This window comes from Pholcus phalangioides, unplaced genomic scaffold (genome assembly GCF_987345545.1).
Source record: "Pholcus phalangioides strain wild (caught in Gottingen) unplaced genomic scaffold, Ppha-v1.0 ptg000003l_1, whole genome shotgun sequence".
NCBI lineage: Eukaryota > Metazoa > Arthropoda > Arachnida > Araneae > Pholcidae > Pholcus > Pholcus phalangioides.
The window spans coordinates 36,026,762-36,035,699 of NW_028301596.1; positions in this window are offsets into that span (position 1 = coordinate 36,026,762).

An 8,938-nucleotide genomic window follows, 5' to 3' on the forward strand; every position below is an offset into this window, starting at 1 on the left:
CATCTTGGCCTCATTTTACTGGCGAACCGTTGATCTTAGAGGCCTGTTTTCTACTAGAAAAATATCGAAATGACGTGTAGAACTCAGATATACGCCATTCAAAGGATTGAATAGTTATGAAAATATAAAAACTAACTTTTTATACGGGCACAGCCTGCCCTCAAAAATCCAATTACAAAGAAAAAAAAATCCCCGTTTTTAAGGGCAATATTAGCAGCGATGTTTAAATTCAAAAATTGTAGAAAATTTGGGGTAAAAGTAACGGACAAACTCATTATGCTGTTTTTTTCCCAACTTTTTCCAGATTTTTGAATATCTATGCGATTATTGCACTTGGAAACTTGGATTTTTCTTGTTGGCTACAGGAGAGACTGGAGAACAACTTTCTAATTGGGTTTTTTGAGACATGGCGTCCTCATAAAATGTTAGTCTTTTTTTTTTTTACTCATTTCAATAAATATACAACCCCCTTGCAACATGAATGACGTATCTAAGTTTTACACGTTATTTGGTTACATTTCATAATTGAAAGTATCCTCCAGGATCAACGGTTCGCCAGTAAAATGCGGTAAGGGGAGTAATGGAATAATCCTATATAAATCAGTATCTCTTTTGAAAATTCTCACCAATAAAAACGACTCCACAGATTCTTCGAGAACCTAATTTAATTTTTAAGATCCCAACAATTCTCCGGCATCATCATGATCAATAAAATCTCGTTCAATGTCTTGAAATATCGCAGCATATCTTGCATTATTCAGCAACAATGAGAAAAATTTCTATAACAATAAATAAACATTATTCCATGGGGGAAAAAAAAAAATCTGAACACACTTACAAATAATAATGATTTTATCGCTATCATTTCTGACATTTCCTAGAGGGGGAAAAAAAATCCCAATTTTTTTTTGTTTGGCCTCCATTCACATGTTGTTATTTGGATTAGTAGCCAAAAAAGAAAAAGTACACACGATGTATCTTATACGAGAAACACGAACGAGAAAAATAAATATCGTGGCAAAACTCAATAATAATACATTTTTTTTGGTTCGATTTCCGAGAAATAAGGAGAGAGAATAAACAAGTTAAAAAAATAAAAAAATAAAATTGGAGAACAAGGAATACTTTCCTGTACCAATTTTCCGTTCTCTTCCAACACAAGTTCGTTTTTCAGCCATCGTTCTCCGGGACAAATCGGATGCGAAAAGAAATTTTTTTTTTCTTTTTAAAAAAGAAAGGATATTGATTTGGTGACATTGATTGATGTCCTAGTTGCGTGTTTTCCATGATTTTGCAATCCTATTTTTATTTTTTTATTCCTTCTTTATATTTCTCTCGTTCTCGGTCTCTCATTGGACTGAGTTGGCTGTTTAAAAGCATAGGATGATGTACTTTTGAGTTTCAAGCGCTGGGCATCTGTTGCCATGTTGTCAAGACCGAATCCGCAGTCAATTTGTCTCTTTTGGTTCCCGTTCTTTTCAAAAAGTGTGAATATAACCCCCATTTTTTTTTTTTTTTTTGTGAATTTTATTTAAACCGCTAATTCAGTTCTGTCTGATATTATTTGTATGGACATGGACACTCTTTATTTTTGGCCTTTTTTGTACACATAGGGAAAACTTAAGGGCGTTTCAGCACGAATAGCTAGTGAAGTGGTGATAGAAAAATACCTTCAATTATTTTTTTTTAAATACGTGCCCATTTTAGATTAATTTATCTCATTAGGGCAGTATATGTCCAATGATACAAAATTTATGGACCATCTATTATGTAACTTTTATTTGGAAAGTTCTTGCCCTGTCTTTATTGAGCCCATCAAAAAAAATCCATGTTTCTAAGAGGAATAGTTGGCGAGATATTACTATTCAGATATTAGGGTGGGAGGCATCTAAAGCCGGGTCCACACTCACCACTCTATGCCCAATGTAATATTGTTTTTATTTGAAAACAATCAACTTCAGAAATGATCTTAAGTTTTTCTTTAATCGAAAACTATTTCCTTTCGAGGCTACTCATTTTGGAACAGAAACATCCCTAAAGGGTACAAACATACTGCACGCTGGTTTCCGATTGTGAAAGTCAGTGCCGTTGCTGATCGGTTAACCAATTCTGCCGACCTGCAGAATCGATAACCAGCGTTCACTCTGTTCGTACCCTAACGCGTAGCCACTACTTTATCGCGCACCAACTCCGGTCATATATCGCCATACGGCGATTTCCAACCAGTGGAGTTCGGTGGGGGATATTAAGCCACCATCTATCGGTGGCCGCCTCAGGGAACGGGGGAACCCCCACGAACTCGTGGACATTGATGGTAACCTTCATAGTGGAAGACGAGCATCTTACCATTGCGCCACTCGTGTACAACGCGCAGCCACTGGCTCTTACTTCGGGTTTTATTTCTTTTTTACACCATCATATTGGGTAAAATTTCTTCCCACAAGCCATACCAAAGAAAAGCAACCTTTTTTTCCTAATAATTCAGCAAGTTAATTCTCTGAAATCGATTTTACGGGATAATTTTTGGAACGAACTACTTTGTTTGTTTTACAGAAATTTATTTTTGAATTCGTTATATCGGATTTTCCATTTCGTAATATCGGAATTCGCAATTCATAGTTCCTATGTAAACTTATTTAAGAATTAAAAAAAGTTTTCGTTACAACGAGATTTTCCTTATAGCGTTATTCATTAAAACGGGATTCCACTGCATCAGTAAGTTTAAAGGCTTGACTGCATATTGACATGAGAAATGAATATTTCATTCCTTGCAGAAAAGTGATAGAAGTTTTAAAATGAACTTAAACAAGATACTTATCCAATTATGATGAAATACGATAACGGTAATCATAATGGAACGCTTTCTTCAGTGGCGGAAAGCTTTTCCGACTCTATTACAGAATTCTTTGGAAATTTCCCCCACAACATAATATGAATTTCTATTGTATTCTTACGAACACACACATATTCAGAAACCACAAGAAACGATCAATCATCGTTAAACACTCGGCAACGCGGCCCATATTTATCATTCTCAAACTAAACCTATTCTGTTTACGCGAGCGAAACCATCAATAATAATTTTCGCAAATTTATTCCGGGGTTTTATGAATTCATGGAGCAATCCGATCCGATTCCACGGGAAAAATCCGTTCCCTGTAATTTTCATATTGAAGATTTTGACTTGGATTTTTGTCGTGGTAAAAGATGAGAAATTTCCCACTCGTGCCACGGATATGAAAAATCCTAATTTATAACATCATTGGAAAATGTATCTAATAAATTGGATTTACGGGTCGAATTCACCGATCAGCAATTCACCCCCGTGCAATTTACAGTAAGGAAAATTCACCGACTAACAATTCAACACGAGTGGGTGAGGTAGTGATTGAGCTAGTGAAATGAGTGAGTAATGACCAAGTGAGTGAGTCAGTATAGACCCTAGTGAGTGAGTCAGTATAGGCCCTAGTGAGTGAGTCAGTATAGACCCTAGTGAGTGAGTGAGTTCGACACGAGTGGGTGAGGTAGTGATTGAACAAGTCAAATGAGTGAGTAATGACCAAGTGAGTGAGTCAGTATAGGCCCTAGTGAGTGAGTGAGTGACACAGTGATTGAGAGATTCATAGAGTAAGCGGCATAGTAAGTGAATGAGCGAGTGACAGAGTGAGCGATTAAGAGCTCCCCAGCGCGACCCAACCAGCAAGGGTAAAAGGCTTATATCCCGGGAGGGACAGAGCCTGGGTCGTGACTGGCCTGTCTGTCAGAGTGAGGGAGTGAGCGAGGGTCAGAATGAACGAAAGTGAGCTCGCTAGCTCTATAGGCCGGTTTTACTCAGTCGTTGACTTGCTCACTCGCTCAATTGTTCATTCATTCGTTCAATTGTTCATTCATTCGCTCAATTGTTCATTTACTCGCTCAATTATCCACTCACATGGTCATTGACTCACACACTTGGCCAATTAATTGCTCGCTTGCGCTCTCACTCTCACTCGATCTTCCACGAATCTAATTAATTGCTCCTTCACTGGCTCATTCATAGACCCACTTATTTGTTTATTTACTCGATCATTCATAGGCTCACTTAATGACTCATTCACTTGCTCACTCATCAACTTTCTGAATTGCTCACTGACTAGCTCATTTGTTCATTCACAAACTCAATTACTAATTCACTACTCATTTGCTTACTTGCTCATTCACTACTCATTTGCTTACTTGCTCATTCACTACTCATTTGCTTACTTGCTCATTCACTACTCATTTCCTCATTCATTCTCACTCGCTTATTTTCTCACTCTTTCATTCGTGTCGAACTGTTGGCGATTAATTTTTGCAGTGATGAGTTTTGCTTTCGGCGAATTATCCTTGCGGTGAACTGCTGCCGATGGATTTTCTGGCGGTGAATTTTCCAGACGCGAATAAATTGACATTTTTGTGAAGAATCAGACATGAAATTCTCGAATATTTCGGGTTTCTGAAACTGTATAAATTCAAAACAGGCAGGTTATTCTAGAGAAGCCTATTTTATACAGGAAATTAGTTACTTCTCTTGATTTTCTCGTTTTTTTTATTTCTCCTCCTTTTAAAGTTTTCACCACCCTTACTCGTATTCATGTTAAGGGCAAATACAAGAGAAAGGGAAGAGGAATACGAAAAAGCGGAAATTACTAAGGCAGCCATATTAGAACGGAACAAATTACTTTCGTGGGGGAAATGGATGCACAGCAAATGGTGTGACGATTGTCTAAAGAAACTATGGTTCCCATTATCTTTCTTGGTGGAGGTGGGAGTGAGGGATAATTGATTGAGACTTTTATTTTTAGTTTTCGTGCTGGAATTTAATTATCCGATTGTTTTTCGGTAATTGTTACAACACGAACTTCAGAACTTCAATTACGAAGTTGGTGTTGACGCATTATTATATTATCGCCAATACCCATTTAGGCAATTTCCTGAGTTTTTTTAAATTTTTAATTTTTTATAAAATGCTGATTCTAATGATAATTGTATGCAGAAATAATTTGGGAATAAATTTTAGTTTGGTTTTTTAAGTGAATTTTCTCAGCCACCTCGTTGGGCATTTTGCCTGTTGTGGCGTTGTATTTGTATTTGTATATTTATACCAGAATTTTCGTTGATGGGCTTAAAATGCTTACGGTTTAATAAAAATCGAATAAAAAATGTTTGAAGAATATTTATTCATGTATATACCGTGTGTCTATATATGGATTCGCCATGTTCTGAGTTATCTGAAAACGTGAATATTCATTAAAATTCCAATTTCCATGGAATTTTGGGAAATATTTACTGGAGCGATGGTGGAAAAAACGTTTTTGCAAAAAAAATATCAAAAGTTTCTGCAATAATTCTTTTTCGCAAAAATTATGCTAATTTTTTTCACGAGTTTCTGCAATGCTTTTTCAACTAAAATTTCTGCATTTTTTGTAATGAAAATAATGGGGTTTTTTTTTTCATGAAAATGGTTTTTTTTTTTTTTAACGAAATTTTCCTGCAGTAAATTTTTTTTAATGAAAATTTCTCCAGTGCTCTCTTTTAACGAAAATTTCCGCAATTCTAATTTTTAAAAAAAAATTTCTTCAATTAATGTTGTTGTTTTTTCTACGATAAAAGCATTGCAGTGATTTTTGGCCTTTGAAAGGGCACTGAAAAATTTTCCCAAAGCTTCATAGCCTTCCAGCAACAGCTTAGAACCGGATAAGTTCGTTATCAGAGGTTTTGCCGAATTTTGATGTGAATTATGAACAGAAAAACATAAAAAAGATGAATATTTTTCGATTTTTAATTGAAATCTGCGCATTATACGCAGGAATAATTTTTCAATGAATTTTAATGAATCGAAATTTTCATTGAAATTTCAATGAAATTTCTTTACAATGAATATTTACGGCTGCAGACAGCTTAGAGCCGGATAAGTTTGTTATCAGAGATTTTCTCGAATTTTAATTTGAATTATTAACGGAAAATCTTAAAAAAGTTATAAAACAATTTTTATTGGAATCTGCAGATTATACGCAGGAATCGTTTTTTCAATGATATTTCTGAGAATATATTCTATTTTTTTTTGTTTTGTTAAATTCAGTAACGCATGAATATTTCCTGAAATCTGGAATTTCAATTTGCATAGTAATAAGTTTAAGACATTCCCTGGTGCTGCTTAAGATAAAATTTTTTTCCAGCGGTGAATTACTTTTTTTAGAAGTGATAGAAAATTCTAATGTTATAATTGTGGAATGGAAGCCATTCATCTAGAGGCGAGAATAAACTTCAAAAACTGTCATCCAAACTTCATCACGAATAAACTCTTAAGACCTCAGCCATCTTCCCAAATAAAGACAGAGACGTGGAAAGCGAGTAGTTATATATGTTATGCAAGGAAGGCGGCGGGGGGGGGGGTGAGCGAGGGTGGTAAAGACACATTCGTGGTAACTACGCTTCTCATCCTCAACGACGCTGTATGTAAAGACTCTTCCCATCACCGGAACACTAATCCTTCCTCCAAAGCAGCCCCGTGTTATTGCAACGGCGAGCGGAATGGCTGACATATTAGCTGGTACGTGAGGTTCGCGAAGATTAGAGCTTTTCGGCATAAGCTCGCTTTTATTAGTCGAGTGTAGTGGCCTCCTTTTAGACACTAGCGATCAGTCAACTCGGTGACCCTCCTTCATACTCGCATTCGAAGGAGAGAGAGAGAGAGAGAGGGAGAAACTATCCAGGACAGTTTGTTTCAGTTGATTGCCTTGCAGGGATAGTAAATATGGATGACTCTCTCTCTCGGTGTCCAAAGAGAGCAAAATTTCACATGTCCAAACTTTGAATCTTTAAAACTTCCACGTATATTTCCGAAAGGTGGAACTCCGAAAGTTTACAGTCCGGAAGAAGATTTCTCGAGGTACATGGAAAATATGAGTATGTACTCTTGAGTAGTACTCGGGAACTTTCTCTGAACGTACCCTATGAAAATACTTGGCAGAATCCCAAGGAGAGATTGAAATTTCGACTCCGATTTCTCTCTCTCTCCAATGCAATGCTCGTATATCATATGCCACATAAATACATACGTATACAAGATGGGATTCTGCAGTCTACAGAATAACAAAGTTCTTCGGTGCATAATGCATCGAGATTCCAGCTGCGTGAATTCAAACATGATTTTATGGCTTCTGTGTGTACATATACAGTATTTATTGGTACCTATTCCTGTATCCACACTGAACATATGCTCGAGCAGCGAAGGGTTCTTGATATTAGATAGGTTTTGGACGAGGTTCGTTAACAAATGGTTGAGTGTTGACTTATGCTTTTTAGGTGAACGTTGTTTTCATGGTTTTTGAATTCCATAATCCACAGAAATACCAGGATCTATAACACAACGTTGGAACACATCCTCCAGCCCGCCAAGGGGTTCCATCCTGTAACGCAACGTGATAAATACATGGGTTGACCATATTCATAAAATTACGGGAAATCGGTATTAATAAGGGATATCGCTAATTATTGCTAAAAAATAATTTAGCATTTTAAAATTAATAGCATTAGTTTGTCAAAGGCAAATGAAGCTGACAATTACAGCCAGAATAATTTCAAATGCAAGAAAGGTGTCAATTATATCTAAAAATTGTCAAAAACGAGTAAATCACCGAAACCCCCCTCTCCCAAAAATGTATGTTTGACAAATGTGAATTGAACATATACCTTTATATATATGAGTATAATCAATTATGATACAATCATATTTAGCATATTATAATTTATGAAACAAAAATAATCTTAGCTTTTAAATAAAAAAAAAATTCAACCAAGCCTCGTTGAAAATAAGGGAAAAAACGGGACATTTCATAAAAATATTTTGACTGCCAAAATTGCTGGAGTGTCCCATAAATTACGGGTCATATGGTCATGCTGTATTGCATACACAAGTCTTTGCGACCGCCAGAAATACCGCATATCCGGCCCGCGGACTGAAAAAGTTGTGCAACCCTGACATTAATGTTTATAGTATTTATAGCCGTAAACATCTAACAAAAAGCTCCATCCCGCTTTAGAAACGTCTTTCGTAAAGAGATGGGGAAGTAATCTAAAAAGAAAAAAAATTAGTTCTGCTGCTCGTCAACTAATTTTTTGTAATCGAGTGATGTGGCCACTGTGCGGTCGTGTGGGCATCGTGCTGGGCTCTCGTCCAGGTTGAAACCCCATTGGCGGTGCAGTGGTGATCGGTGGAAGTTTGTTTTCCAGCTTCGAAGCGCGAATGCGAGCTGTTCCCCCATTTGAAAAAGTATCTCCGCAGAGAGCAGGCAGACCTACAACACGATACTGACAAAACATAAAAAGTTCAATTAATTCCATCGTTAGTTTAGGAAATTTAAGACAGAAGGCAGCACACTAACGTGAAAGAAGCGCACGACAACATAAATACGTTAGGGTCACACACTCACGCAAAACACACATTCCGGCATGTGCTAATTTGTTAGAAATTCCGTAGAGGAATGTGTCGAGGTGCAAAATGTGCGCGGTTCAGTAGTAGTAATAAGCATGCGATCATAGTATATAATGTCCGAAAATTTCCAGAACAACCATTTCAAGTCTTATTTTGTCATCGATGTATATGACACTGCTAGAGATGTTAAATATTCCCTACTTGTTCAACACGAATGATGTGCCATTACAGTGTCCACGCCGCTGAATGTGATCACATGGGGACTCAAAGTTTGAGATAACAATAACCGTATGACAACCATGTCCGAAAAAAAAAAGTCCCGTTTGCAAGTACGGTGACCATACATCCTACGGGACGTTCGTAAAACGGAAAAAATGTTCTTCTTTTCTTCATGGGGGGGGGGTGCATTGAAGTATTACGTCAGCAGATTTTTAGCGTTTTGATAGCGAAATTTTGTCAGCTCTGCTGCCCACCTCCTAACGC